The sequence below is a fragment of the Scyliorhinus canicula genome, chromosome 15 (genome assembly GCF_902713615.1).
Source record: "Scyliorhinus canicula chromosome 15, sScyCan1.1, whole genome shotgun sequence".
NCBI classification, from domain to species: Eukaryota; Metazoa; Chordata; class Chondrichthyes; order Carcharhiniformes; family Scyliorhinidae; genus Scyliorhinus; species Scyliorhinus canicula.
In genome coordinates, this window is record NC_052160.1 from 135,739,383 (window position 1) to 135,766,344 (window position 26,962).

Consider the following 26,962-nt stretch of genomic DNA (forward strand, 5'->3'; position numbering starts at 1 on the left):
GACACGGTTTGTCCTGAGGTTGGAGGGACCGGTTGGATGTTCTTGGTTGGAAACAGCTGGGGGAGGGCGCTTTCTGAACTTGCCTGATGGGTTCATTTGGATCAGTGATAGCTGATTGTATTGGTGAGTCTGCATTGGCAGCAATCCCAGAACAAGCTTCAGCAGCTTACCGTCCCTTTTCTGATAGCTCTCATAGGACAGTCTCAGGTCCAGCTTTACCAGTAGCAGCCATTCCAGCTCCTCCCCTCCTGATGGTGCTGGCTCATGGTAAGTGAGGATTGTCAGTACCACTGTGCTTTCTCCATGCATTGAGTCACCACGGAAAGATGGCACAGTGGTTAGCACTGCTGCCTCACAGCGCCAGGGACCCGGGTTCAATTCTGGCCTTGGGTGACTGTCTGTGCGGGGTCTGCACCTTCTCCCTGTGTCTGCGTGGCTTTCCTCCGGGCGCTCCGGTTTCTTTCCATAGTCCAAAGATGTGTAGTTAGATGGATTGGACATGATCAATTGTCCCTTAGTGTCCAAAAGGTTATGTGGGGTTACTGGGTGACAGGGATAGGGTGTAGGCGTGTGCCCAGCAGGGGTGCTCTTTCAGAAAGTAGTTTCAGACCCGATGGGCCGAATGGCCTCTTTCTGCACTGTGCGGATTCAACAATTTCTATGAAGATAATGGGCGAGATTCTGTAGTCTCCCCACAGCGTATTTCTGGCACGGTGGGAGGAAGCCCACGAATGGTCCCTCCGCTGTCAATGGGCTTTCCCATTGAATCCACCCCACACTGCCGGGAAGCCTGTGGTGAGGGTGTGGCATCGGCGTGATTGGCAGATCCCGCCGACCTGAACAGCCAGAGGAGTTCGCCCAAAGAATCAACGGGCAATTTGGTCCTGGATGGCATCACCGTTTAATCAGAGCATACTCGTGTCCCATCCTTATCAGGCGGCCTTGTGGTGCAATGGGTAGAGTTCTGGGTTCAAATCCCACTCCAGTACGTGATGGCCATGGAAGATCTGTTTGTAACGCAGTCACCCAGGTTGAATGTCAACCTGCAAAATCCTTCCAACGCGGGCCAATGGCAGGCAGTAAGAGCATGAAAGACACCTGGCCAGCCATTTGATGGACAGAATACTGAATCCTCTGCCATCACTATCCATAGGGCAGCACAGTAGCATTGTGGTTAGCACAATCGCTTCACAGCTCCAGGGTCCCATGTTCGATTCCGGCTTGGGTCACTGTCTGTGCGGAGTCTGCACATCCTCCCCGTGTGTGCGTGGGTTTCCTCCGGGTGCCCCGGTTTCCTCCCACAGTCCAAAGATGTGCAGGTTAGGTGGATTGGCCATGATAAATTGCCCTTAGTGTCCAAAATTGCCCTCAGTGTTGGGCGGGGTTACTGGGTTATGGGGATAGGGTGGAGGTGTTGACCTTGGGTAGGGTGCTCTTTCCAAGAGCCGGTGCAGACTCGATGGGCCGAATGGCCTCCTTCTGCACTGTAAATTCTATGAAACAGCTCCGGACTCCAACACGCATGTAAAGGAACATGTTGTCACAGCAACTCTGACTCCCTGTGTGAACTGAAACATACCATACATTTACTCACCCTATTGGGGACGCTCTTCACTCATAAAGAGCTAAAGAATCAACTCAGGAAATGCTTTATAATTGGAGCAGCTCAGTAAGAATGAGGAGAAAAGAATAAACAAGGATTATCGCACACAGACACATGCATATACACACACACACGCATAAACACAAGACACAGACACACACACAGACACATATAGACACACACACACACACAGACACATATAGACACACAGGCACATGCATTGGCACACACACACACACACATGCATAGACACACACAGACATAGACACACACACGCACACACACACAGCTGCTGTTAACTCCTGTGTTGCTGCAATTGAAGAATCCTCTAAAGACACCACCTGGGAAGCTATTGTGCAGTTCCTTCTCTGATTTTATAGATCAGGTTTGTCCAACCTTTCCAAGTGAGGGGCCAGGTTTCCACTTGTTCCTTGCAACATTCGGACCAACATTGGGCACAATTCTGAGTAATAAAGGTGTGTGTGTGTGTGTGTGTGACTCCCAGTCTCCAGATGCTCACCCACACCCTCTGTGTGAGTGGGTGTGAGTTTGTGTGTCGGGGTGAGTGTGAGTTTGTGTTGGTGTTTGGGGGTGAGTGTGAATGGGCGTGAGTTTGTGTTGGTGTGTGGGGGTGAGTGTGAGTTTGTGTTGGTGTGTGGGGGTTAGTGTGAGTGGGTGTGAGTTTGGGTTGGTGTGTGGGGGTGAGTGTGAGTTTGTGTTGGGGTGTGGGGGTGAGGGTTTAGGATTGAGATAGTAACCCAAATCTTTGTCTTCTCTCTGAGGTAGATTTTAAATTTCTGTCAGTGTTTTGGAAAGAGCAGCATTGTTCTCCCAGATACTTATATCTCAATCAATATTTTACATTAAAAAAAACAGATTATCCGGTCATTAACAAATTGTTGTTTTTGAGAGCTTGCTGTGTACAAATTGCCACTATAGAATCCCTACAGTGCAGGAGGCCATTCGAGTGTGCACCACCCCTCTGAAAGAGCCCCCTACCCAGGCCTGCGCCCCATCCTCGTAACCCCACCTAATCTTTTGAACACTAAGGGGCAGTTTGGCACGGTCAATCCACCTAACCTGCACATCTTTGGACTGTGGGAGGAAACCGGAGCACCCGAAGGAAACCCACGGAGACACGGGGAGAGCGTGCAAACTCCGCACAGACAGTCACCCAAGCCGGGAATCGAACCTGGGTCCCCGGGCGCCGTGAGGCAGCAGTGCTAACTACTGCGCCACCATGCCAGTGACTACGCTGGAAAGAAATTAAAGTATTGCCTGGGACACCTGAGGTCGTGGAATAAGTGCAATCTTTCTTTTTAATAGACGTGTTTTTAATTATGAAGGGATTTACTTGGGTGACTGGAGAAAAACTATATCCTCTGGGGAACCATTGACGAGAAGCCATCAAATTAAAAATCTTGATGATTAGAATGAGCCGCGAGGTTACGAGAGATTTCGTTACACAGATGGTCGATAGAACCTGGTATGTTTGGCCTCTGGGAGTAATTGAGACAAAATGACTACTGCGTCTTTTGAGTGAAAAAAAAATGGACAAAATGTGAAGCGGAGAAATTTTCAGAGCAACTGAGTGTCACGATATGGAAACATGCAACCAATGAACACTCAGAATAGGACACAACCTACGGGCAGTCAGGACACTCCGAGGTGGCATCACCACAAGGGGGCATGACATAAACACTATAAAAGGGATGAGGCACTCACACCCTGCCTCTTTCCACAGGCAGACATCTAGAGAGTTAGACAGGGTTGATCAGCAGCATCACACCCCAGCACGTGGCTTAGAGCAAGCTGGCACAGTTAGACTGAGTTACTGCAGTTAGATTAGCAGAGAGTCAAACTCATTTGAGAACTGTGTTAATAGTTCAATAAACACGTTGAATTCATTTCAGCGTCTGGAGCATCCTTTAGTTAAGACTGCATCAAGTAGCAGCCTGTGTTATCTGAAGCAGCAGAACACAACACTGAGCAGAGACCCATCTCCAGTGGAGATGTAGTGACCCCAGTGACCCCAGTCTGTGGAAACCTCTATTTCAATAACTAATCCTCTGGTCATTAAAATCAAAACTAATTCACCCTCCACCACCCTCTCTGTCTCGCCATCTTTGTGCCTTCTTCAATCTTTCCTTGCACTCTTTGTCCTTCCAAACAAAACTGTAGGGCATCACGTGGCTACTTTCTGATTCACTTTGCCTCTTTTTAAACCTTGCCAATGTTCCATCTTTATGGGCCTGGGTACGTCACTTCATTTTTCAAGTTGAAAAAAAGAGGTTTGCCACAATTTTGCAGTTGCCTAGCAACAGACGTTGGTTCAATTTTCCAATCAAGCTTGTGTGCCAGAGTCTCTCTCTGTGGACCAACAGTGCGCCACATATGTAACGTCTCAATGGATAAATACAGGGTGTAAAATTATAGAATAACAGAGTGAGGCCTCTCGGTCCATCGGGTCCACACCAGCTCTTTGGAAGGGTAGTCCCACTCAACAGCTCTTGCCCCAAATCCCTGCCATTTTGACATTGCCGACGTGGATTTTTTTTTCTATCGCTCTCACCATCCCATCCTGTCTCCCCCAGTGTGTGTGTGTGTGTGTGTGTGCATGCTCTCTGACAGCAGTAGGGACTGTGTGAGGAGAGGTGGAAGAGAAAATCAGCTCGGATTGGTACACCTTGGGCAGAATTTAATTCCCGGTTCGAAGGCCGGGGTCATTTAATCGGGCAGGAGGGTGTATATGTGTCTGTGTGTGTGTGTGTGTGTGTGGGGGGGGGGGGGGGGGGGTCTGCCTGATGCCTTCCAGTCTCTACCTCGATCAAATCTGGCTGCTCAAGTGCCTCATCCCACCACCGCTGGTATTCAACCAGCAGTGGATGGGGTAGACATCATGTAGGAAGGCTGAAAAGCAAACCCTGTCGGAGTTGCGTCGGAGTGGGGTGGGGATGGTGGGGGTGGGGATGGTGGGGGTGGGTTGGGGGGGGGTGGTGGCTGCCTCTCATTCAAAGGCACTCGGTGGCTATTGAAAAAAATCCTTGCCACCCCACACCAAAGCCCTTATCCCGCCCTCACTCCCATGAGGCCTGGGTCTCTAGGCGATTTCAGGCCTCTCCCTGGATTCATTACTGCCACCTACCACTGTTCACAATGTCCCCCTGCCAGCAAGGAACTCTTCTGGGGGGGGCAATCCTTTGCCATCAGGGTCTTTAGTCCTTGAGGATTGGTCCCCCCCCCCACTGGCCATTCCCGTGGGCCTTCCCCAGAAGAGGATCACATGTGGCTCTCGCTGGCTCAGAGACCCCATCACCTTGATATATTGCCCCGTGTTGTGATTGGGCAGTGTTGAAAACTGTCCAGGTGTGGGGGCCAAGTGCAGACTGTTACTATCCTTGCTGCAACACCCGATATCAAATGTCCTGCTGACACTCAGCGGCTCGACTTATAGACAAATATTTCCCCCTGCAATGAGGTAGAGCGAAATGGCTGGAGCCCATTGCACCACGGTCACTAGTTTGTAGCGGTGTGATTGTGATTCCACTGTACATCAATTCCATTGTAAGAACAGCTGATAGAGCCTGGGGAGGAAACCAGAGCCTCACTCTTTAAAATGGACACATGATATCCGTTTCTCTGTAACTTCTAATAGAAGCAAAAGAATCCAGCCCGGGGAAACCAGACTGTACAATTGCAGTGAATCCTTGAGATGCAGTAATATCAATCTCTAATGCCCCTACGGCAGCTGAGTTGGTGTTTCATTGTCTCCAAACTCTTACGGCCTGTCACAATGTCCGTCTTATATTCAGCAGTAGCTTGTTCGTAAATGGCCTAGTATTTTAATGTGCTCATTTTCTATCTGCTTTTCTTCAGCAATTGTGGTTGAAGCTGAACTAGTTGAATCTTTTTTTAAAAAAATGAATTGATAAAAACCCGGCAAGGCCTGGAACTGGTATCTACGGGAATCAATACGGACAGAGGTGATACCGTCGGTTTTGGTGCTACTGATGTTTGGGAGAGGAGAACGTGTTCGGTGAAGAAGAGTAGACCCGGGTTGAATTGTGCAGGTAGGAGGGCAACTGATTATGCAAGAGTTTTGCTTTATTGTCTTTGGTGACGGAAGAGTATTGGAGGAGAACTCCCTGAGAAAGGTCGCGACTGCCTGTGGTCGACCTTGCGTCCTATAAAACGAAAGGGCCACTTGAAGCAGATGAGCTTTTCTTGAATCACGCACTCTTGTTTTCTCCAATCTGGATTTCCTTTTGATCTGTGGGATCATCAAGTGACATTATCATAAATGTAACAACTGTAAGGGTGAATGAAATGTCTAGATCAGCCACTAGAGGGAGCTAGAGTTACAAGTATATAAGACATTGATGCTAAGCCTTGTGGGGAGAGAAGTGAAGGAGATGGCTAGAGTACAGACTGAAGAAAAGATAGTGTGAGTGAGAGCAGATCATAGTTTATAATAGTGAAGATTAATAGTAGATGAGTGTGGATTATATGTTAATTATCAACTGTGGATTGTATAGGAGTAAGTGTCGAATTCAATTAGGTAGTGTTAATAAATTTATAATTTTTTTCAAGTTAAAGCTATTTTGTGGTCTTTGTGAACACTACGCCAACCATCCTGAATTTAGCAATGCAAAGAACACCACACCCTTCCATCACCAAAGACAATAAAGCAAAACTCTTGCATAATCAGTTGCCCCCCTACCTGCACGATTGGTGTTTTGAAGGGGAGATAAAACCATGGGTCCAGCCGGTGTGATTGTGACCAATTCTTTAGGGTGTTAGGGGCCAGGGTTTAGAGAACCCCAAAGGGTATCATGGAGTTCCCCTGACCCACAACTTTTAATAGATTGTGGTATGGGGTGCACATGACCCACTCTACAAGTGTGGTATAGCAGAAATGGAAACTTATTTTTTTAAAGCAAAACAATATTTATTCTGTGAACTTAAGTTAACCTTTCTAAAACAAACAGTGCACGTCTTAGAAACCATTAATTCAAATACATCCCCCCTAAGAATACAACACTAAGTAATCTGTATGCTGTTCTTTTAACACCCAGAAGACTTAACAAACCTTTAAACAGAAGCACATCAGGGTTTACTTTCACCACTGTGAACATTTATCATTCTGAATTCACCAAATGATCCAGAGATAGTCTTTGGATGGCAGAGAGATCGACAGTACAACTGCTTTGTCTGACCTCAGCTGCAACATACTGAAAAACGAGAACAAAAAAGACAGACACACCCAAGCTTTTCTCAAAGTGAAACTAAAAAGCAGAACCAGAGCTCAGCTCCACCCACACTCTGACATCACTGCAGCCAGAGCTCAGCTCCACCCACACTCTGACATCACTGCAGCCAGAGCTCAGCTCCACCCACACTCTGACATCACTGCAGCCAGAGCTCAGCTCCACCCACACTCTGACATCACTGCAGCCAGAGCTCAGCTCCACCCACACTCTGACATCACTGCAGCCAGAGCTCAGCTCCACCCACACTCTGACATCACTGCAGCCAGAGCTCAGCTCCACCCACACTCTGACATCACTGCAGCCAGAGCTCAGCTCCACCCACACTCTGACATCACTGCAGCCAGAGCTCAGCTCCACCCACACTCTGACATCACTGCAGTAACATGAGCAGCCAAACATTTCTTAAAGCGACATTCTCATTACAAGGGTTAGATACCTGTTAAATCCCACATCTCAGGCGATTCCATCAGCAGTGTTCTATAGAAGGATCAGAGGAAATGGTCTGATCGAAACACTTTTCTGACTTGCTTTAGCTTTTTAAAGATTCCTTTAATCCAACCACTCATGCCGAGAGTTTTATGTCAGGCTCAACCCAACACGACTGTTGGAATAAAAATACTTTTCCAAAAAACAAACAGAAGTCCCAACCCGTTTGTCTATGTGTCTAGAAAGCTGGTGCGAGGAGATCAATTGTATTTAAACAAAGGCAAATTCAGAATTGTTGTGTTCTGCGTGTGATGTCTTTTGACTTGCTTATAAAAAGTGGACAATTATTCGACACTTTGAATGTCCTGGTTAGTGTCTCAGGCAATATTAAAGGAGCTGAATCTAATAGTTGATTCAGAACTGCCAAAAGATTTACTTCAGACACCAACATTAGCATTCATGTCAAGAGGGCTAGAGTACAAGACCAGGGATGTATTCTGAGGCTGTATAAGGCACTGGTCAGACCCCATTTGGAGTATTATGAGCAGTTTTGGGCTCCGTATCTAAGTAAGGATGTGCTGGCCTTGGAAAGTGTCCAGAGGAGATTCACAAGAATGATCCCTGGAATGAGGAACTTGTCGTATGAGGAACGGTTGAGGACTCTGGGTCTGTACTCGTTGGAGTTTAGAAGGAAGAGGGGGGATCTTATTGAAACTTAACGGGTACTGCGAGGCCTGGATAGAGTGGATGTGGAGAGGATGGTTCCACTTGTAGGAAAAACTAGAACCAGAGGACACCATCTCAGACCAAATGGACGATCCTTTAAAACTGAGATGAAGAGGAATTTCTTGAACCAGAGGGTGGTGCATCTGTGGAACTCTTTGCCGCAGAAGGCTGTGGAGGCCAAATCATTGAGTGTCTTTAAGACAGAGATAGATGGGTTCTTGATTAATAAGGGGATCAGGGGTTATGGGGAGAAGGCAGGAGAATGACGTTGAGAAAATATCAGCCATGATTGAATGGCGGAGCAGACCCGATGGGCCGAGTGGCCTAATTCTGCTCTTATGCCTTATGGTCTTATGGTCTAACAGTGCTTGACACACAAGAAAAAGAAAATAGTGCGCACGTACGTTATGGAATATATTCCCTGATTCGCCCAAAAGGGAGACTCAAAACTTTGAAACTCCCTCGCTAAATCTCTCCCCCTCTGTCCCCTCTTTTAAGCCACTGCGTTAAACCTATCCCCATACAATCTTTTGGTCACTTTTCCTGATATCTCCGATGTGGCTCGGTGCCAGATTTTGTAAGCTTTGAGACCCTTTACCATGTTGAAGGCGCTACCCAAATGCAGGTTGTGTTGAAGTGCAGCCACTTGATTGGCTGGTTCCACTGCCTGCCTGAATGAAATAGTCAGGCCCTCTTGCAATAGTTTCATTACTTACAGTTCAAAATAAACGGGGTGATTGGAAGAGGAAATTAGTAACTTAACCTGTCCAGCAACTAATCTACGATTATTAAGCAGGGTAAGATGACGAGATCTATGAAACTGGACACCTCAGCATCCTATTTTTAGTCCGTATCCAATTGTCTACTCCAATTATACACCTTGTTACTGTCTGCACACCCTAAATGCGTTGGGTGTGTCGGTACACAAGAGAGTTTAGGTGCACCTGGTGTATAGTCATTTGCCAGCCAGACATTGTGGGCTGTCTGGTGCACAGAGATCACATTTCAATTCCCTCGATTCACCTTGATGTTCAGATAGTAGTGACTTCCAGACTTTAGCTGCCTGCGATAGTTAGTGCGACTGATTCTTCCTCCTGTGGCTGTCTTGCCTTTCAGAACCGTGGGATGGCATTACTGCTGACCCCCTCCTGTCTCCCAATGTCCCCCTTTGCCTGTCTCCAGCGGGATTATAAACAAGTCACAGATGTCTGCATGTATGCACTGTCCAGGACCGGTCATTACATAGTGAGAACCAAAACCAAACCTAACCCCAACCCCACACCTTGGGCGGCACGGTAGCACAGTGGTTAGCACAGTTACTTCACAGCTCCAGGGTCCCAGGTTCGATTCCCGACTTGGGTTACTGTCTCTGTGCGGAGTCTGCACGTTCTCCCTGTATCTGCGTGGGTTTCCTCCAGGTGCTCCGGTTTCTTCCCACAGTCCAAAGGTGTGCAGGTTAGGTGGATTGGCCACGCTAAATTGCCCTTGGTGTCCAAAAAGGTTAGGTGGGGTTATTGGTTTGTGGGGATAGGGCGGAGATGTAGGCTTAGGTAGGGTGATCTTCCCATGGGCCTGTGCAGACTCGATGGGCTGAATGGCCTCCTTCTGCACTGTAAATTCTATGATCTATTAACGGAAGCCTGGGGACATTTGGGTATGAGCCTTGACTCAGTCCGTCAAAAGATTGTGGTTTGAAGTAACCCTTACTCCAAAGACTTGGCCACATAATCTAGGGTGACTCACCAGTGCAGTATTGAGGGAATGCTGCACTGTTGTGGTTTAAACAGAGGCCCTCTTAAGCCTGGTGTAAAAAAATCCCACAGCTCAATTTCCAAGAAGAGCAAGGGAGTTTCCTTCCCTGGAGTCCTGGACAATGTTTATCCCTCAATCATTGAAAAAGAATGAATTATCTGGCCTTAATGCATGAACCCAATTAGCAGCTGCCTTTTCTATACTGTAACAGTGACCACCTCAAAAGTGCTTTGACCGAAAGTGCTTCCTGAAAGGTGCCATATAAATGCAAGTCGGTTTTTTTAATGTATATTTTGATGGCCGCAATGTTTATTCATTGCAGGTGCACTTGCTCCTAATTTCTGATTACACTGAGTACAGCAATTGAAAGATCCAACGGGGCCAATTCTCCGCCGGCGGGTTTCTCTGTTCTGCTGGTAGCACAGGCGAACCCGTTGGTTTGCCGGCAGAGTGGGGTGACCACAAAAGGAAATCCCATTGGCCAGCGGTGGGAACAGAGAATCCTGTTGCCGGCGGCAATACGCCGCCAAGGAACACGCGGCCGGGGAGGCGGAGAATTCACCAATTTTTTATTTGAAGGTGCTTGATAAGATCTGTTGTGACTGAATGGGATCACACGTCTGGTGTAATTTGTATAACGAGATCCCATGTCTAGTGACACTGAGGTACTGGAGGGAGGGATATGATGAGGTGCCAGGGGAGAGCAAAGAGAGATGATGCCAAGCTCTGGGGACATGGCCTGGCACTATTGACTCAGCTTGGCTCAGGAGCACCTTTTATGTTTCCGAATCACAAGGGCACAGGTTCCAGCCCCACCTCAGGACTGAGAAAAGAGAAGACTGAGGGAAACCCAACAGAGATCCTTAAACGATTTCCATCCCACTTCCCTGGCTCAAATCTGTGGTTCCCCCGAATCGGCATTTCTCTTGACCCTGCCCCCGATAGAGTACCCACGCCCTGTTTCCACATGTGGGGAAGAGCAAAACTAGAGTCAATCAAAATAAGATTGTTGCCAAGAAATCCAGTTGGGATTTCAGAAGAAACCTTTACCCAGAGTGGAGAGAATGTGGAACTTGCTAGTGCAGGGAGTGGTTGAAGCAATAGTATAGATGCTCTTAAAAGGAGGCTGGATGAACCCATGAAGGGCGGGTTATGCTGACTGATTTAGATAAGGAAAGATGAGAGGAGGCTCAAATGAAGCATGAAGCACTACCATAAGCGTGAGCTAGTGGGGCAGAATGGTCTCTTTCTTTTTTTTTAAATATTTTTTTATTCTCCTTTTTCACATTTTCTCCCAAATTTACACCCACCAACAATAAACAATAATCAGTAACAAATATGTCAATCCCCATATCAATAACAACAGTCCCATCCTCCCACCAAACCCCAAGCATTAGCCCGCATGTTCACATAAACAAATGACAAAAAGGAATCAGGAATCACCCATAGTCACCATTAACACACACAGCCCCCCCTCACCCCAACCCTCCCACCCACCCATCCTTACAAATGTTCGATGTGACCCAGTTCTTGAAAGTGCGTAATGAATAATGCCCATGAATTGTAGAACCCCTCCATCCTTTCCCTCAGTTCAAACTTAACCTTCTCAAGAGTCAATAATTCCAACAGGTCCCCAGGGCACAGGGTGGAGAGGCTGCTCTCCAACCCATCAGGTTCCACCTTCAGGCGATCAACGAGGCGAAGGCTACAACATCTGCCTCTGCACCCGTTTCCAACCCTGGCTGGTCCGGACACCCCGAATATGGCCTCCCAGGGGCCTGGGATCCAGTTTCACGTGCACCACTTTAGAAATTACCCCAAAAACCTCCTTCCAGTAATCCTCCAGCAACCAAAACATATGAATGTGATTAGCCCCCCCCCCGCGCAACATTCACGCCCTCGTGAGGTGCGCTCTATACACCCACTTTCAGCTGTATCAGCCCCAACCTCGCACACAAAGTGGAGGCATTCACTCTCCGGAGCACCTCACGCCAGAACCCCTCCTCCATATCCTCTCCCAACTCTTCCTCCCACTTTGCTTTGATCCCTTCCAGTGGTGCCTTCTCCTCTTCCAAAATAGCTCCGTGCACCGCCGACACTACCCCCTTCTCCAGTTCCCCTGTCGTCAGCACCTCCTCCAGCAATGTGGAGGCCGGCTCCACTGGGAAGCTCTGTATCTCCTTTCTGGCAAAATCTCGAACCTGCATGCATCTAAACATTTCCCCCTGCTCCAGCCCATACTTCGCTTCCAGCTCCTTCAATCCTGCAATCCGACCCCTAAGAAACAAATCTTTTAGTATCTTAATCCCCTTCTCCTCCCATTTCCGAAAATTTCCATCCCACTTCCCTGGCTCAAATCTGTGGTTCCCCCGAATCGGCATTTCTCTTGACCCTGCCCCCAACCCGAAGTGTTGGCGAAACTGCCTCCAAATTCTCAATGAAGCTATTATTACCGGACTCCCTGATTATTTCCCCGGGGCCATCGGGAGCGGCGCTGTTGCTAGTGCTTTCAATCCCGACCTCCTGCACAAACTCTCCTCCATTCTGACCCATTGGGAATCAACCCCTCTGACCCAGCTCCGCACCTTCTCCACATTTGCCGCCCAGTAGTAATACATCAGATTTGGAAGACCCAAACCCCCTGCCTGCCTTCCCCTCTGTAGCAGCACCTTTCTAACTATGGCCACCTTCCCATCCCATATAAACGAGGTAATCATTCCCTCAATCTCTCTGAAAAAAGCCTTTGGCAGGAAAATCGGCAGGCCAGCCAGTGACAGAGGGAGATTCCCCCCCCCCCCCCCCCCCCCCACTCCCGGGCAACCTGCACCCCCCAGGTACCCAAAGTGAATGGAATATCTCTTTCTCTGCTGCATATCCAATGTAATCCTTAGTGGGCTAGCATTTCGGTGCAGTGCTGAAGGAATGCTTTATCTTTGGCATGAGATGTTAATCTGAGGCCCCGCCTGCTGGGTATAAAATATCCCGTGACACGATTGAGTAAAGCTGGCTTGTTCCCCGGCGACCTGACCAACTTTGGCTAAGATCATCTCAGCAAAAACAAATTGACTAATGAATTACGATTGCACACAGTAACCGTGACTCCACTCCCGATTGGCTCGGCGGTGCTTTGGGATGTGGAGAGGATGTGAAAGGTGTTCCATAAAAACAAGTTCCTGCTCTTCTTTCCCCACGTGTGGATAGAGACTGCAGATTGCGCAATGAACTTATCAACCACCTCAGAATCCATCAAACTAGAGTGAACAAAGAACAATACAGCACAGGAACAGGCCCTTCGGCCCTCCAAGCCTGTACTGGTCATGATACCATCCTTTACCAAAACACTCAGCACTTCCTTGTGCCGTGTCACTCTATACCCATCCTATCCATGTGTTTGTCAAGATGCCTTTTGAACGCCGTTAATGTATCTGCTTCCACAGCCTCCCCTGGCAACGCGCACTCACCACCCTCTGTATAAAAAACCTGCTTTGCACATCTCCTCTAAACTTTGCCCCACGGACCTTAAACCTATGCCCTCTGGTGACTGACCCCTCCACCCTGGGAAAGAGTGCCTGCCCATCCACTCTATCCATGCCCCTCATAATCTTGTAGACCGTTATCAGGTCACCCCTCAACCTCCGTCTTTCTAATAAAGACAAGTGGCAGCAAGTCATTCCTGACCCCGAGCGACACTGTCTAAGAATGAGGAGACCAGTGACTCCAATACACAGGACTGCTCTCATGTTCCCTCGGTGTGTCAGTCTCCTAACCTGCTGGGGTGCGACGATCAGAACAACAGCGCTTTTAATCGCAGCTCATTTGAAATCGGCCTTTCCCTGCCCTATGATAACACTCAAATCACTGTGTGAATCTGGATTTCCGGCTTCAAACGAAGGGTCTGACAGACAAAGGTTCACACAGCTGCTGATATTTTATTGTTGCTGGAGATGATGCATTGGGTGGGGTAACAAATCGGACAGCGAATTAGACACAGGGGGAGTTGGTTGATCAGGGGTGCGGTTCCACTTACACAACATTAAAATAAAGGAATAGAATGCTGGAACTATTCGACAATCGAGACAGAATCCGAGTTGATTCTGATAATGTTGAGAATCACACATGAACCATCTCTCTCTCTCTCTCTTCCTCTGGTATCCCATACGGACTGCCCTGTTGGGCCATTGCAACATTTTCTTGTTGATCCCTGACATTTTAGTCTTTTTGATCCATTGCTCTCGAAAGATCAGTGGAATCCTTTTCTTTACATTTCCATGAATCCCTGGGTGTAATTAAATCAATGAAACGGATTCCATGTGCTTGATTCATGAAACTCGACAAATAATTCTGCTTCTTTTTAAGAAACATTGCCATTATCGATTTCAAAGTCGGAAATTTATTTCAGAGACATTTGCCAGATGCTAAGTCAGGGCAGCGAGTGCAGTGAGATCTGAACACTCCGGCCATTCCTGACCAGTTAGTGTGTTGCTGTCCAGAACCTTCCTCCTCAGGACGTAAATGGCTGTAAAGTACTTTTTGAGTTGTCCTATGTCATAAAAGACTATGGGCGGGTTTCTGCCCCCCCCCCCCCCCCCCCCCCCCCCAGCCGTGTGTTTCCCAGCGGCGCGCCATTCGCTGGGACGGAGAATCACGTTGCTTGCCAGAGAATCCTCCATTGCCCAGCGCCAAAATTGCGATCGGCGACCGGGGCGGAGAATCCCCGACCCTCCGCCCCCTGAGAAGGTTCGCGTTCGCAGAGTGCGCCGCACGCCTTATCCATGGCCTCCATATGTTGGCTGGGGCCCTATCTCATGATGCTCCGCCCCCGACCGGCCGGGTCGCCGACGGCGTGGGTTGCGTGTGGTCTCACTCGTCGGGAACTCAGCGTGGGCTGCGGAATAAGTCCAGCTGCCGCCAGTCGGGGGAGGGCCGATCCGCGGGCAGGGGTGGACATATTCGGGGCTGGGGGCACTGTGGTGGGGCGGTCCGGGGCACGCGAGCCGGCCGAAGGGGTGGCACTATTTTGCGGGCTGGGTCCGTGTGCGGCATCCGCCATGAAACATGGTGCGGCCGCTGCAGGCTGCCGCCGTGCGCATGCCACGGCCACGGTCCTGGCAATTCTCCAGGCCATATCGGCAGCTAGAGCCAGGAGCTCTACGGTGCATCGCTGCTAGCCCCCAGCAAAACGAGGAATCGGTGGCTGTTTGCGACAGTTTCCCTGGTGTAAACCGTTTTCACGCCGCGTTAGGACATAGTCTCCAAATCGGAGAATCCAGCCCCCCATTGAAGATGCCCCATACCGCCAGGAAACCCACAGGAGGCGAGGACAGAGAATCCCAACGGCTGGAGAATTCCAGCCATTTCCTTCCCTTCCCTTTCTCCTTTCCCCGGCTTCGGGAGCATTCCATGTGCTTCTTGTTCTGTCCCCAGACCATCCAAACTACCCCTTCTCTATTACCAGACTTTGCACCAGTGTCTATTTGACGTTGTTGCTCCTTCTGATCCCATTGGACCTTTTTCCAAATAGCAAACTCCATTTATCTATTGCCAAAGGCATATTTAAATCCCATAAGGTTCTTTTGCTCAGGTTAAAGTTCAACAACTGTTTTTACGCTTGGACAGTTCACTAAATGTTTTTCTGTCCTGTTTCTAATCTGACCAGTTACTCAGCACTGAAAGAGTTAATCAAGTGCCTCGCCCTGATGGTCCCTCATTGTCCACGCAGCTCCTGCTCCTCTCTATAGCAGTTGGCACAGACCTCAGGAAGCAGATGGTTGCAGTGCTTCATAATTGCAGATTGCTGGGGACATGGGCAGACTGCACGTTAATAACAAAACTCAATTAATGAACTCCAGTTGAGACGTGGTGGGCAGTGGGGTCTTGCCGGGGATGTGGAAGAGTGTCTGAAAGGCTGGTGAGCAGGAGCGAAACCAACACGACCAACCTCCGCCCCTAAACTTCACATCGGATGAGTTTATACAGTATCGCTCGAAAAGCGGTTCCACGGGATCATCACAGTGCTGCGACCGCGACCCCATTTATTATGTGGGATGGGTGGCCAGGAGACTAACTACACGCGGCACCCGAGAGAGACAAAAACGTGTGTACGGCTGGATAATGGCGCATGTGTTGAAGGTGCTGTCTCTTGCTGGCTAAAGATGGACAGCATCAGGTAGCCAAGAAACCACTTTTCACGTGGCTGGGAACGCGCCGCCTCACGCTGCCGAGAAGCACGTGGCTGGGAGGATGGAGGATCCCGCCCAGGGACCCTCTTCACCCCACTCCATTCCCCCTCCCCTCCCCCCCTCCCCAGCCCCTGAAAACCCCCTCCCCACCAAAAAAAGAGGCATTGGGGTCAATTGGAAAATTTCAAAACAAAATGAATAGATTTTTGTGATGTGAGTGTATTAAGAATTACGGAACCGAGGAGGGTAGATAGAGTTAAGATACGGATTATCGACAATCTAATTATATGGCTCGAGAGGCTGAGTGGCCTATCCCTGATCAGATTGGTTGGGGCTATGGCAACACTGTTTTGGATAGATGCATTATTTTTAGCAGCAAATATACCTGCATTGGGCACGTACATGCACTGCACATTCGAATATTTACTGAACAAGCATTTGCCACCGTTCAGCATCCAAGGGATTAAAAAAGAACATCAAAAATGCACTCACATTGCATTTATTGGTAATACAGAAGATGGAAAACACAGATAAAGTTCACAAGCATTTGCGGCTCGAATTTGGGTATTGAGATCACATGATCACCAACAGTATCCATTACTCATTTTTTATTTACATCATTTTTACATGTGGGTTTTTTTCCTGTGTATATTTATTTATCGGACAAGCCAGTCTAAAACTTGTCACTGGTTTACTCGTCGGTGGAAATATCTTTTCTCTGTCTTGTAGCATCGGAATTCTTAATTTTGAACTCCTCTTGACTTTGGTGGCCCCCCCACGACCACACCCCGCTCTGCGCCGCTCTCCCCCCCCCCCCCCCCCCCCCCCACCCCCCCAACATTGAAATAGTGGCCCTGGCCTCCCCTCAATACGCAAACGTACTGCCCGTGGCCTTGACCGCCTTCCTCAAGTGAGGTACCAAACTGGGACACATTCTAACTGAGGCTTAACCAATAATTAATAGAGATGTAGCATTGCCCGTCCGCTTTTGTCAACCTCGCCGTCTTTGCGAAGGCTAAAAGGGCGACGTGATAGACGTGTTCAAAGTTCTGAAGGGTATTTATAAAGTTAGAAAAAAAAAAAATTCAGAGTCTACTGCTTCACGGCGCCGAGGTCCCAGATTCGATCCCGGCCCTGGGTCACTGTCCGTGTGGAGTTTGCACGTTCTCCCTGTGTTTGCGTGGGTTTCGCCCCCACAACCCAAAGATGAGCAGGGTAGGTGGATTGGCCACACTAAATTGCCCCTTCATGGAAAAAATGAATTGGGTACTCTAAAATTTATTTAAAAAGAGAGTCAACCACATTGCTGTGGGTCTAGAGTCACTTGTGCCAGACTGGGTAAGGATGGCAGATTTCCTTCCCTAAGGGGCATTAGTAAAGGGCATCAAAAGAGAAAATGCTGGAAAATCTCAGCAGGTCTGGCAGCATCTGTAGGGAGAGAAAAGAGCTCATGTTTCGAGTCCGATGAATCTTTGTCCCTGAGCTCTGAGCTTTGACAAAGGGTCACCTGGACTCGAAACGTTAGCTCATTTCTCTCCCGACAGATGCTGCCAGACCTGCTGAGATTTTCCAGCATTTTCTCTTTGGTTTCAGATTCCAGCATCCGCAGTAATTTGCTTTTATCCAGTAAAGGGCGTCGGATGTGTTTTAACGACAATCTTTGATAATGACCATTACTGAGGCCAGCTTTACATTCCAGATTTATTCATTGAATGTAAATTCCACCAACAATTTGAACCCCTGTCCCCAGAGCACAAAGCTAGGCCTCTGAATTACTGATGCAGTGACACTACCCCACCACCTCCCCTTTATGTACCAGTGTGAAAGCTGCACCTCGAATCGGGATATGCCCATTTGCTCTTTGCCACTTTCGGTTTCCATGCAAAATGCAAGCTGTCCATATAATGCTACATCCCATCTCTCCCACGCTCAGATTTCTCTTCTCCTCTCTTGCGGCACTGACTGATCTGATTGTCCCATTCCACAGAGTACACTGGCCATCCTCCCTGCCTGAGCCGTGATAGTGAGCGTCGATAGGATGTTTGACTCTGCAAACATCTGCAAACATCAGGGCAGCAGGCAGCAGGGTAGCATGGTGGTTAGCATAAATGCTTCACAGCTCCAGGGTCCCAGGTTCGATTCCCGGCTGGGTCACTGTCTGTGTGGAGTCTGCACGTCCTCCCCCTGTGTGCGTGGGTTTCCTCCGGGTGCTCCGGTTTCCTCCCACAGTCCAAAGATGTGCGGGTGAGGTGGATTGGCCATGCTAAATTGCCCGTAGTGTCCTAATAAAAGTAAGGTTAAGGGGGGGTTGTTGGGTTACGGGTATAGGGTGGATACGTGGGTTTGAGTAGGGTGATCATGGCTCGGCACAACATTGAGGGCCGAAGGGCCTGTTCTGTGCTGTACTGTTCTATGTTCTATGTTCTAAACCCAAATCCTCTCCTCGGATCAGCCAATGTTCGGATTTGCACTTTTATTGGGAGCCACCGGATAGTGAGCAGGAGTGCAAAATGTGCAAGTCCAGGGCTCCGAGGTCCTTGTCGAAGTCGGCTTCGCTCAGCACCGTTGAAGATGGGGCCTGGGAGCTCTTTATCCTGGTCCAATGGCTCTGTACCCCATGAGCTGCTGCACTTGAGCCATTGGGACACTCATATACCCATGTTGACCCTATTTACCGACCCCACGGCTGCATTCGGTGGCCTGTGCATTGGCTGTGCGGAGCGCACAACTAACCTGACACTTCCTGTAAGATCAGAAGCAGATTGAATGTGGATGCAGAGTTAACCAGAATATTATTCCAGTGTAATTAAAATTGTTATGGCTTAGCTGCATAATTCACTTGTTTGTGCAGCTTGCATCTCGTACCCAGCCATGAAAATTGAGGATAATAATGGTATCTTCTCTCCACTGCCACCGCCCCTCCCCCCAAACCCCCCCCCCCCCCCCCCCCCCACCCCCCACGAGTGCTGCTTCTTTGAACAGAGCTGGAGCTACACGCCTGAACACACAGGTGTGTTGATTGTGAAATACTTTGCACAATTCCCCAGGAAGACTAGTAGCAAACGATGAGCGTGATGGGCTCGCACACCAGCCAACTGCAAGGAGAGGAACTGGCGGGGAGTCCAGAATGAGGGTCCTCAGGCTGTGAGGACAACATTTTTCACTCTTTCACTGTTGTGAATCTTTGGAATTCTCTACTGCAGGGAGGTCAAAACGCTGGGTGCAGTCGAGATAGAGGTCGATAAGAGTTTTAGTTGCGAGAGAAATTAAGGGAGATCGGGATAGTTCATTGAGGTCGAAGGTCAGCCATGATCTTACTGAATGACGAAGCTGGCTCAAAGGGCCGAATGGCCTGCTGCTCTTGCTCCTATTACTTACGTTTTTAAAAGAGAAGGAAGAATAAAAACAAAGAATATGTCGGCCTCATGACTCTGGGGAAGAAAATGGTCACAATATCCAAAAAAATGGTGCTAGGCTCAACCACTGATTTGCACTGTTATTGCAGTGCCGTTAAATCCTGAACCCCTGGACCCAATGGATGGAAAGTGGCCAAGGGCCAATTCGGCCTGTGATTACCCATGTTGGAAAATATACTTTGCAGGTGGAGGCCAAAACAGGTTGATCTGTGAGCGCACCCCCAACTCCCTCCTTCCTGCCCTCCTCTCCTCCAGTTGTTTGTATGGATGTACCACCTCAACGAGGCTCATGGTTGAAGGATTGCCTGTGAGGGAGGTACTGGAAAGATGTTCGTATTCGTGGAACTGGACTGCAGGGTGTGCCACTGCTGTCAGGGTTGGGGGGGGGTGAGGGGTGGGGGAGAGAGAAGGGAGGGGCCGCAATGACCTAGCTCTATCCAGTACCCGGGTTGGAGTGGAGGAGGAGAGGGAATATTCTTCACATAATCCTGCTTAATATGGCACAGTGCTGTGAGAATATCTTGCCTAAAGTGGAGTGCCGCCATCGTTGTTTGCCATTATTCTTCCCACACAAAGGCAGAGCCTCGGAGCAAGGGTCCCCTGGAAGTCGTCCTTTGATCCGTGTGCAGGCTCTTTTGTCAGCAACATAGTGGCGTAATCTGTAAGCTCCTACCACTCGCCTTAATGGCTTTGCAGAAAATGCATCCCGCTGATTCGACCTCCAGATAAACCGTCTGTCGTTTTCTGTGTCCATTAAGACACGATAGCGTTGCCAGTGTCTACAGGCTCTGAGCTATTCTTTAACATGCTGTAAGTGCCATCGTGCAGCATCCTGACCTGGGGGGGTGGATCTCTATCTGAAGCTGCCCGGGCTTGTGAAGGTTTTTGAAAGATGCAGAGAGATATTTGAGCCGAACAGCCTTTTGACAAATCGGACTTTCATACGATTTACGATAAAACTGTAAAGGACGGGAATGTCCCATTCCGGAGACTCTGTCCGGTGGCGGGTGGAAAGATCGGCGTGATTCCCGCTGGGAATTAATGAGCTGCACGCAAGTGACCTTTCCCTGTTCAGCTCATTAATTATGCATCCGCGTGAAGCTCGATGATTCTTGCGGCAGGGTGGACAGGAAATTTCCCACCCCACCGTTACCTCATTGGGCCAAAGGTCCTGCCGGCCATATTTAAGGTGCAAGTGGACAGTCTTTTATTTCACTTTTTGAAAAAATATATTTTCATTCAACATTTTTCATTTTTTGCCCCAGAAGGACCCAACAACTCCTCCCCCCCTCCTCAATCTTCGGCAACACCCAGGTCTCCAAAATGTAAAAATGAACAATCCCCATCTGTGGTGGGTCCCCTCCTGTCGGGGCATATTCCACCTTGTCCAAGGACAAAACCTCCCAACAGGTCCCCCAGTGACGCTGAGGCACTGGGGGCAGGGGGCAGGGGGGGGGGGGGGGGAGGAGAGAGGGAGAGAGGCTGACCTCCACTCCAACAGGACCCACCTGCGAACCATCAACGAGGGACTCACGGTAGCATGGTGGTTAGCATCAATGCTTCACAGCTCCAGGGTCCCAGGTTCGATTCCCGGCTGGGTCACTGTCTGTGTGGAGTCTGCACGTCCTCCCTGTGTGTGCGTGGGTTTCCTCCGGGTGCTCCGGTTTCCTCCCACAGTCCAAAGATGTGCAGGTTAGGTGGATTGGCCATGCTAAATTGCCCGTAGTGTAAGGTTAATGGGGGATTGTTGGGTTACGGGTATACAGGTTACGTGGGTTTAAGTAGGGTGATCATTGCTCGACACAACATCGAGGGCCGAAGGGCCTGTTCTGTGCTGTACTGTTCTATGTTCTATGTTCTATGAGGCGAGGGCAGTCTTTTAAACGTGCATCCTTGCCCTGGCTCCTGCCACCCCACGACAATCTTTCACCCTTGCCCTCTAGTCCTTTCCCTTGCTCCCTCTCCATCCCCCCCACCCCTCCCTCCCACACACACACACTAAGTTCTGGCATCATCTCAATCCACGGGCCATGCCTCGGGGAAGCTTGTGCTACCCATACCCTATATGTAGCGCTGGAAGTTTAAAAGTCAGATGAAGCCCAGTGACTACGAAGCGAAGCGTGCCAAGTGTACAGCACCTGTGTACAGTCATTCAGCGCAATATTGTAATTACCCGCTGGCGTGGTGGGGGAACTTGATTCCGGCCTTTTCATTTACATTCTCGAGATGCTGGTGAATGAAAACGGGGCTCCCGATGTTGCTGGTCAGGAACCTCAACCCGTCTTGGAAGTCGGGAGAACAAAATAGCAAACTATTTTCCCCTTGTTGGAAAACTGACTTTTTTGACTTGTGTCAAATGAAGTTCCTTCCCCTGGTCTCCAATACTCCCGTGGCTGGCAGGAGCGCGTGGTTCTTCCCAAAGTCTCTGTACTCTAATCATCGGCTTGAAGGTGTAAGTATCAGAAGGAAATTGCAACTGGCGGAGTAACTGGTTGCCAGAGATAAAGCTTTTAAAAAACACTTGAACACAGAGACACTTTAATTACAAGTTGAAGTCTTGTATTCTAAAAATAATTATTTTTGGATAAAAATACTTGAAGTCAACGGGCAAAATGCATCAGTGTCGAGAATCAGAGCAAACTGCAAAGTGAGAATTAAAAGTCTGAAATGGAAACAAAACGGTTAAAAATGCACCCAGAGTTCTGTGAAAATGAAAGGTGGGAGTTAGCGTTTCAGGCATAAGTCATTCAGCAGAACTGGGAATAGGTGATCACCAATTCTGACCAGGAAGTGGCCCTCAAAAAAGTAATCTAATCTCTTCTCTCGGTTGGTCAGACCCGGCAAGGATGGCAGATTTCCTTTCCTCACAGACGTCAGTGAACAGGTTTAAGCTTTTATAACAATCCAATAGTTACATGATTGAAACTAAATTGATCAATGCTGGAATCTTCTGTATCTATTTCTGGCAACGTTTTTGTTTGTCCCCAGGATTTGAAACCCCTTCCAAAGTTCAAGAAGGGGCGGGGAAAGGATTGAACATCAGGATTTTCAAAAACGTTGGCCAGGATTCTCCGTTTGAGAGACTATGGGCAGGATTCTCTGTTTCCCGATGGCGATTTCGTAATCGACGAGCAGGCAGAGAATCCCTTTTGGCGCCAAAATCGGGGGCGGAGCCTATTTGACCCAGGTGTTGTATGCTCCGCCCCTTCCAAACTAGCGGCTGCACGCTCCTCACCGTTCGCAGGATCTCGGTTGTGCTCTGAAGGTCTCTAGCAGCATGGCCCTGGCCTGTTGGACCTCACGGTGGGCCAAGAGGTTAGGCCCTTGGGCGGGTTACACTCTTGGCCCACCGCGTGGTCCACCATGCCAGGGCCAAGCTGGTAGAGACCACAAGTGATCCGCGCCCAAGTGATTCCCAGCTGTGGGCACCGGAGAATCATGGAGAGCCAGAGAACAGTGCCGTTAAATGGGTCATTAATATCCACCTGCATTCATTTACATGCTTCTGTTGGCGCGAACCTCTATTTCGGGGGTCGGAGAATAGCGTTCGGTTCGGCGCCCGGTGTCGATCCTGATTTTGCCCCGACGCCTGATTCTTCATCCCATCAGGGAACGGGATATGGGTGTCCTGGGATGGAGAAACCCGTCCGTTGTCCTTTGGATTTTAACGGTATTGGCTAGGCCAGGAATTATGACTCATCCCAATCGCTCTGAGGGGGTGATGCTGGGCTGCCTTCTTTATCCGCTGCAATCCACGTGGCGTGGGTGCACCCACCATCCTGCAAGGGAGTGAGTCCCAAGACTGTGACTCAGTGACAATGAAGGAGAGGCGTTATAGCTTCAGGCCAGGATGGTGAGTGGTGAGTGGGAACTTGCAGGTGGTGGTGTTCCCATGTGTCCGCTGGCTTTGCCTCATTCGAGTTGTTTGAGGTTGCAGGTTTAGAATGTGCTACCAGACGAGATCTGGTGAGTTCTGAGGGTTTTCCCGTTGCAGAACTCTCAAAAGCGAATGTCTGCAAGTCACAAAAGAATTTTGAGACAAAAACGATCCACTGCTGTTCAAAAGAAACCAGACTTTTGGTGACTGCTTTGTAAATTTGCAAAATCTCTGATCAAAAACCGTCTGCCCGATGGGAAATGAATGGGTGTCAACTCTTAACATTTATTGACCTCTTCAGAATGTCTATTTATAGTTCTGAACAGCCTTTTCAGACACTGGAACTTTGGATTTCCAATTAGATGAAAGCTGCACACATTTTTTAAAAATGTCATTACAGTGGAACTCCATGCCAGGAACTCACTGGCTAAGGGGCCTGAAGCAGGCAGCTTCCAGACCACCGCAGCTGCCCTACTAGAAAGTGCCCTGATAATGTGATGAGCAGAGTGTTAGGTTAGTGAACAACCCTTGCAATATTGTTTAAAAATTCATTTGAGGTCATTTTGTAAGTTGACGTTGTCCCCCAAACTGATGTCCTTTACTATAGAGAAGCACATGGGCAGCAGGCGAATGGGAACAAGAGCCCCTCAAAGGCACATGTCATCCGCATTTGAAAATATATCGCCATCCCTTCAACGACCCTGAGTCAAAATCATCAAGTTGCCTCTTAAATAGCAATGTGGGTGCACCTACACTACGTGGGCTGTAGAAGTTGATGCAGTCAGCTCACTACCCCCTTCTCAAGGGCAATTAAGGATAGGTGAGGGAGGGCTCGAAGTCCTCGCCAGTATAGACACAGTGGACCAAATGGCCGCTTCCTGTACCATAAAAATTCTGTGATACCACAATGGAACATAGGCTGAAATGTATCCCACCGATGGGACAGAATACAATAACCAGCATTGGTGAGAAGATAGTGAACATCAACGTGAACAGAGAGAACAGCAGCAAATTCCAAGTTGTGAAAAGGCAGTGTTCCGAGACACTGCTCCACCCAGTTACCCCAGTTGCAATCATTTACTTCATTCTCAGCCGCGTGTAAAGGGTTTCCTTTCACCTAAAAGTAAATGAGATGGCAAAAAGACTCTGAAAGTCGACACACTGATGCACGGGTACTGCCTTTGGTTTGGTTTTCATACAATTGCTATCTGCGTTCATCAGAAAGATAATTTTGTTTTTGCTTCCCACCCTCCAATGTTATTTTTATTCCCCCAAAGAGAAGTTGAAAGGAGAAGCTGAAGTTTGCCAGTTTATAGTTTCATATATACACTGACTTTCAGTTGAAGAAGGAGGTTGAGTCAATAGAGGAGGACAGTAAATACTCGTGATTCAATTACTGAAAAGGAAACTTTCTTACTTTTCTGAAGAACTCACTTCAGTTACTCAAGGAAGGCTTGTGTGAATGTGACTATCTGTTGCCAATTACATTCTTCTTATTGACTGAAATAAGAAGAAATGGTCGTCTCAACTTACTGACAATTCAAATATACACATGGAATACTTTGCATAGTTCCGGTTTCCATGTTACAAAATGAATATAGAGCCACTGGGGAAGTGGCAAGAAAGATTGACAGGAATAATACCAGAACTGCAAAGATGCAATTATCGGGTAGATTGAAAGCGTTAAGGCAGTTTCTTGCCAGGTCTTTCTTTGGTCGTCATGGTGGCACAGTGGTTAGCACTGCTGCCTCATGGCACCAGGAACTCAGATTTGATTCCGGCCTTGGGTGACTGTGTGGGGTTTGCACGTTCTACCCGTGTCTGTGTGGGTTTCCTCCGGGTACTCCGGTTTCCTCCCACAAGTCCAAAGGTGGCAGATTAGGTAGATTGGCCATGCTAAATTGCACCTTAGTGTGCAGGGTAGGTGGATTGGCCATGATAAAATTGCCCCTTAATGTCCAGGGATTTGCAGGTTAGGTGGGGTTACGGGGATGGGGTGGGGGAATGGGCATAAATAGGGTGCGCTTTCAGAGGGTCGGTGCAGACTCGATGGGCCAAATGGCCTCCTTCTGCACTAGAACATAGAACATAGAACATAGAACGATACAGTGCAGTACAGGCCCTTCGGCCCACGATGTTGCACCGACATGGGAAAAAACTAAAGGCCATCTACCTACACTATGCCATTATCATCCATATGCTTATCCAATAAACTTTTAAATGCCCTCAATGTTGGCGAGTTCACTACTGTTGCAGGTAGGGCATTCCACGGCCTCACCACTCTTTGCGTAAAAAAACCACCTCTGACATCTGTCCTATATCTATTACCCCTTAATTTAAGGCTATGTCCCCTCATGCTAGCCACCTCCATCCGCGGGAGAAGGCTCTCACTGTCCACCCTATCTAATCCTCTGATCATTTTGTATGCCTCTATTAAGTCACCTCTTAATCTTCTTCTCTCTAACGAGAACAACCTCAAGTCCATCAGCCTTTCCTCATAAGATTTTCCCTCCATACCAGGCAACATCCTGGTAAATCTCCTCTGCACCCGTTCCAAAGCTTCCACGTCCTTCCTATAATGAGGCGACCAGAACTGTACGCAATACTCCAAATGCGGCCGTACCAGAGTTTTGTACAGCTGCAACATGACCTCATGGCTCCGGTACTCAATCCCTCTACCAATAAAGGCCAACACACCATAGGCCTTCTTCACAACCCTATCAACCTGGGTGGCAACTTTCAGGGATCTATGTACATGGACACCGAGATCTCTCTGCTCATCCACACTGCCAAGAATTTTACCATTAGCTAAATATTCCGCATTCCTGTTTTTCTTTCCAAAGTGAATCACCTCACACTTCTCTACATTAAACTCCATTTGCCACCTCTCAGCCCAGCTTTGCAGCTTATCTATGTCCCTCTGTAACCTGCAACATCCTTCCACACTGTCTACAACTCCACCGACTTTAGTGTCGTCTGCAAATTTACTCACCCAACCTTCTGTGCCCTCCTCTAGGTCATTTATAAAAATGACAAACAGCAACGGCCCCAGAACAGATCCTTGTGGTACGCCACTCGTAACTGAACTCCATTCTGAACATTTGCCATCAACCACCACCCTCTGTCTTCTTTCAACTAGCCAATTTCTGATCCACATCTCTAAATCACCCTCAATCCCCAGCCTCCGTATTTTCTGCAATAGCCGACCGTGGGGAACCTTATCAAACGCTTTACTGAAATCCATATACACCACATCAACTACTCTACCCTCGTCTACCTGTTCAGTCACCTTCTCAAAGAACTCGATAAGGTTTGTGAGGCATGACCTACCCTTCACAAAACCATGCTGTCTATCCCTAATCATATTCTTCCTATCTAGATGATTATAAATCGTATCTCTTATAATCCTCTCCAAGACTTTGCCCACAACAGACGTGAGGCTCACCGGCCTATAGTTACCAGGGTTATCTCTACTCCCCTTCTTGAAAAAATGGACCACATTTGCTACCCTCCAGTCCTCTGGCACTATTCCTGTAGCCAATGATGACATAAAAATCAAAGCCAAAGGCTCAGCAATCTCTTCCCTGGCTTCCCAGAGAATCCTAGGATAAATCCCATCCGGCCCCGGGGACTTATCTATTTTCACCTTGTCCAGAATTGCCAACATTTCTTCCCTACGCACCTCAATGCCATCTATTCTAATAGCCTGGGTC

The 26,962-nt window shown here is 48.5% G+C and overlaps 1 protein-coding gene across 3 annotated transcripts in view; it reads left to right on the plus strand.

The window, feature by feature from the left end:
• Positions 1-26,962, plus strand: part of plekha6 (pleckstrin homology domain containing, family A member 6) — a 326,880-nt gene that overhangs the window by 82,963 nt on the left and 216,955 nt on the right. The gene's annotated exons all lie outside the window — the stretch shown is intronic.